This window comes from Pyrus communis, chromosome 3 (genome assembly GCF_963583255.1).
Source record: "Pyrus communis chromosome 3, drPyrComm1.1, whole genome shotgun sequence".
Lineage (NCBI taxonomy): Eukaryota > Viridiplantae > Streptophyta > Magnoliopsida > Rosales > Rosaceae > Pyrus > Pyrus communis.
This window is the reverse complement of record NC_084805.1, coordinates 8,318,575-8,324,574: the sequence shown is the minus strand read 5'-3', so window position 1 is coordinate 8,324,574 and position 6,000 is coordinate 8,318,575.

The window sequence follows — 6,000 nt, the reverse complement described above, 5'->3', positions numbered from 1 at the left end:
GGAAAAGAAGAAAAGGAATGACTGATCATTCCAGCACATACATACAACATGACAACAACAACAGAGCAAAAGGATTTTTGAGGGTTTTCTAAACTAAATTTTCATTTTCATTATGGATTCATTGTGCTAGGGCTACGATGTAGCCATGACTATGAATGTTTAGATTCTCAAGTGAATTATTTCAAGTTTTCAGTTTCATAGAGTATCGTTTGTTATGTTTATATGTTTGGTTTTAGTCTTGGTGATTAGCTACAATCTTGACTTTTACTTAGTAAATTTGATGCAAGTTGTGTAGATGCCATGTTTTCAACTTGAGTGATAGTTTCTTGCAAATAGATACCAAGAACTACCTAGTAGTAGATGCTAGACTCTAAGATTTGTGTAGTTTTCATATAAATTTTCACTAATCCTAATGAGTTTCATTATGTTAACCTAATCCAAATGTCATGGATGGTTGCATATTGGAATATATGTAACAATCCATATGCCATAGATATTACATGAGTTAATGAAATTTGACTATCAATGAGATTGAGTAATTATTAATAATTCACTACAGATATCAAGATGGATTGGTTATGGTGAGTCAAACACTCTAATGTTTTACTTGGCTGAATTATAATTTGCTTTATTGGCTGCCACTTTTTGCGTTGTATTCAAAATTTCTTGTTTTCATTTGTTTTTTACTATTAGTTTCAATTCTTAAATCCATATTTGTTAAATTTTACCAAAATTTACAATTGGATTTAAGTTAGTTGATAAGAATTAAATCAATTTATGTGGGACGATACTAAATATTTGCTTTCTATACTATCGAACGATTCGTACGCTTGTGAGCATAAAATTTGGAACTAAGTTGGACTGATTTCGGTTAGTTTAATTTTCGCAACAAGTTTTTGGCATTGCTGTCTTGGATTGAAATTTAATCCTATCTCTTACTCATTTTAGTTTCTATGTGTTTTAGATTTATTTTAATTTTTGTTTTCTTTCATTTCCAGGTATTCTTGTGAAGTTCATGCATGGTCATTGTTCTCTAAATCTTGAGGATGTGCCTTATAACCCTGAAACTGAAGGGACGTTTTGATAAAGAAGCAAAACAAGTGAGAAGAACTAACTGAAAGAATGGCACTTCAAGACCCAAATGAAAATCGTGCCTTATGGATTATTCGGTTGCTACTGTTGGAGCCACATCATCTTGCATTGGGAGCCCAAAAATCACTGCTAATCAGTTTGAGTTGAAGTTGTCTTTCGTCCACATGTTGCCATCATTTTATGGTCTTACCTCTGAAGATCCAAATTTACATATTAGCTAGTTTGTCGAGATATGTGAAACGTTGAAGATCAATCGGGTAACTAACGATGCTATCAGGTTGCGATTGTTTCTGTTCTCACTCAAGGACAAAGGAAAGTCTTGGTTTAACTCTTTGCCTTCTAATTCTATAACAACTTGGGATGAGTTGCTGAACCAATTCCTTCAAAAAAAATTTCCTCTTTCGAAGTCTTCTAAGTTGCAGAATGAAATTGTAACTTTTGCCCAATCTAATGCTGAAGCTTTTTATGACAGTTGGGAGAGGTTTCGAGATTTATTGATGAAGTGTCCTCATAATGCCTTATTGGAATGGTTGCAGCTGCAATCGTTTTATCAATGATTGACTCCTGAAAACAAGAGAATGACTGATGCCACTAATGGATGGGCTCTAATGACAAAGACAGTTGTTGAGGCATCCACACCTTTCAAGACATTAGCTACTCATTCTCAATAGTGGGGAGTAGAAAGAAGACCATCCAAATGTGTCGGGGTTCTTGAGATTGACGCCATATCTGCCATGGCTGCACAAATTTCTAACTTAAACAAAAAGTTGGATAATTTGATGACCATTAAATTTGTGAAGTCATTTGATGTGGTTTGTGAAATATGTGCAGGTATACATGCAAGTATTGAGTGTTCGAACAATGGGTCCTTTCCGGAGTATATGCAAGAGCAAGCGAATCAAGTGAACGATTTTTCTCGTTAGCGGAATGACTCGTATTCGAACACTTACAATGTGGGTTGGCATTTTCATCTAAATCTTCAGTGGAATAACAATTCAAATGTTCTAAATCCTCCAACTAGGCTGTCTCCTATGAATTTCCAACCACAAGAAAAGAAGACACCAGTGGAAGACTTGATAGCTCAGTTTGCTACAAATATAAATAAATTCATTTAAGCAACTCAGACAACGCTCCAAACCAACAAGCTTCAATTGACAAGCTGGAAGTTCAAGTTGGTTAGGTCGCTAGTGCCTTGAATGAAAGAGAGATCATGAAAATTCCAAGTTAGCTGAAAGTGAATCTGAATAATCAAGAGCAAATTAAGGCTATCATGCTAAGGAGTGGCAAGACCATAGAAACATAGGTGCAAAGGAAGAAAATAAGCACGGAGAATCTAAGAAAGATTCACTCACATTACTAGATGAAGAGCTTGAAAGAAGAATATTTATTCGCTGGTGGTATAAATTCCATCTTGATCATTTAAAGCCATCATTTTTCAAAGCCTGATGAATCCTGCTTGATAGGCAACTTTGTAGCTGAATTATCTTACCTTACCCCCGATTCATCCAAAAAGACTAAAAAAACTTAAGCCTTTGATCGAGTCCAACCTTTCTTGTTCTAAAAAGGATATGAGGAAAATGTCTTAAAAATTCTTGAACTTGACGATTTAGATGATGAGGAAATAAAGTCTGAAGTTGCTTCATCCAGCATCACATGGATGAAAACTTCGGAGATGATAGTGAAGATGTTTATTGTGGAATCTGTCTTCCTATCCGTACAAAGAAGTAAAGCATGACATGCTTTTTCTTTGATAAAAGAGAAAGTGACAAAGAAAAGAAAATGTAATGTCTGATATCTAGACGTCAACAATTATTCTTTATTGGAATAATTGTCCTTGGCTCCTGTAGTTTTAGTCATGCTTTTTTTTTGTTGGAATCTTTCCGTGCAACCACGTAAAGTTGCATCAGATCCACTTTATAAAGTGAAGATGCTGCCCAATATGCAGGGCTACTTTATTGTGCCCCTCTGCTTTTGTGGCACTTGGTCTTTCACTTTGCTTTTAGTTTTCTATTTAAAGAGCTCATTGGTTCAGTTGTTTGTACCCATATTTTTTTTATTTAATTTGTACCCATATTTGTTTTGTGAATGTACTTAAGCAAATTATATGTTTTTTTTTTTTGGACAACTATTTTATGTTTTAAATATTAATAATTACATGGCTACATTATTTTTTTGTCAAAATTATGTGTAGAATAATATTACTCTGTTATTGATTTTTAAGTAATTGTTATATTATCAAAATGTTATTTAAGTTTGTTTAAATTTCGTAATCAGTGGGATATTAAATGCATAATGCTCTAGTTAAATCCATTAAATGATATCAGGGACATTGATCAAATTACGTAAACAAATAAGGTTTCATTCTAACAATTAGGTTGACTAGGGACCAGAACCAAAATGATCCTTTATCTTTTCTAATCTTAGTTTTTAATTATCCTTTATTTCAGCTTTATTGATTCCAATTTTAATCATAGTGTTATTATGTTTATACATATATTCTTTGTATGTTTATGTTGATCCTAAAAATTACAAAGTCTCTGTGGCGCGTAGGCCGAGTAACTAATAAGCTAACTACGTCATTCGGTTGAATGCGGGGCGTGCCAACTCGTCGTTCGAGGAGTAAAATTTGTTGATGTTGCGTTGAGCGCGTTGCTGACTTCTTTATCTTGCGACTGCGGCTGAGGAAGGAACAAATCTCGGCCTTTGGATTCTCGAGCATGAAGACAAGGCTGTTAGTTCTGCGAAGTTAACAAATCGTCGACGCCGAATTCGGTCACAGTGATTATATTCGTGAGGATATAAGCACGTCGAATCGACACCAGACTGTACGAACACAAGTATTCAAAGGTGATGTATGTCTTGATGGTGAATGTGGTTCGACCGTCAGAATGCCGAACTCTGAAACTCACTTGTGAGTATCTAATCATAAAATCATTCAGCGTTCAATGCGCCGAATGTCGTAACTCGTAACACCTTACTTCACCGAGAAGGCTAATAAGATGACCTCTATCAATAAGGATTCAGAAACCCTTCTCGACTGAAATTTGGATAGATAACCAGTCGACCTCGACGCAGTACTATTTATCCAAACTGAAGGTGCTTCTCGGTCGGCTGATTCTACGGCAACAATGTTGTTTATCCAAACTGAAGGTGTTCGCTGGTTGCCTTCACAGTGCTGTTTATCCAAACTGAAGATGTGTCGGTGGGAAAAAGAACATAAAAAATCTCAAGATGTTTGAGAGGTTTTGCGCAGGGCAGTTGTGTGTTAAATTGAAGGTCTCTGAATTGCACCCTCATTTCTCTATTTATAGCAGCAAAACCTAATCCTAACCATACTCGAACTAGGACTCCTTACCCCAATCCATCTTATCTCGGCCAATCCCACTTCTATTAGGATTTTGAATTCAACCTCTTACTAGGCCACATTTACTTCCACTTTCCAGTATCATTATCTGGCTGAGAATCCTTACTATATCAGGACTTAACCACTTCATTCATCTGCTTCGCAATAGGGCCTACCTACTTCCTATTCATCTGGAACATTCTTTTCCAAACAAGGCTTGGCCGACTTGTAGTTAAGCGGCCTATGAACCGGCTAGTTTGTAGAAATCCTCGAACATAGCTTCTGGGCTGAGAATAATTCCACACTCGGCCCAACCCAATAATTTTGGGTCCAAACAGTTTATAAATTTAATTATAAATTAAAGCAATATTAGATGTTTTTAACTACTCTGACGTCTCTGGGCTATATATATGTGTGTGTATATATATATATATATATATATATATATTTGAAAAACAAATTCCTTTAGGAAGTCAACACCTGAAACAAGCTCGTATGAGCAAGACCATGAAATGACTATTCTAGAAGGCCTTAGAAAGACCCAAGAACAAGTGCATTACCCTTTCTATAAGGTCGAAAATACTGGAGCCACAACTCCTTCTAGGAACTCTAAGAATCTACCCCTACAACTAGAATTCACATGGGACAATGTTGAATCTAACATCTGTGTAATAACAAAATTTGAACCAAATGGAGACTTCATTAAGAAAGATTATCTCAGTGAAGAGAATTCCCTAAAAAGAGAATGGCTAGAAAAAACCTACAACCTAAAAAAAAGAGCTTCCTTGAAGAAACTTCATTATACTTTCATGTTAGAAAAGATTAATACAAGACCAAGAAATACAACTTTCCTGAATACACTTAATGTATAAGCATTCTAGAAAATTCATTTAAGACTTATATAACAAGAGAAGGAAAAGAAGAAAAGACAATACATCCACCATAAAAATCCATCTAGATCAATTCTGAAAGAACAATTGCTTCTCCTTGTAGGGGAAGTTCCCGATGGAAAATAAGAAGCCTCCATAAAAAATGGAGTTGCTTCTGTGATATAGCAAAACAATTATATTAATTTGTTTCTTCAATCTTTAGGATGACAAGCCTCTAGGATAGAGAATTCATTAAAGACACATGATTCTCTCAAGTTTAGAATTTGGAATCCTAAAGAACCATATATATATATATATATATATATATATATAATTAGATTCAAAGCAAATGACAAACTATCATTTATGAACATTTATTAACTAAATCAAACGAAGATAAGCAAAGATGTCAAAAGCGGCTTTGAGACAACTCACTTTAGGATGATCAACAACACGCCTATCACTAATATTCCCACATGCCCAATTTTTAAACAATCTGGAAATAAGTAATCATGTATTTTATTTACAATTAAAATCGTTAAACTCACATTAAAATGCATGAAAGGGGCCCACACTTGGATTATTCCACTAATCGCTTGCTTGTATTACGGCAACAACTTGGAGAGCACAACAAAGCCAAAATTGGTCCAACCAGACGGTTACACACATCTTGGCTGCGGTCAACGGTTAACGAAC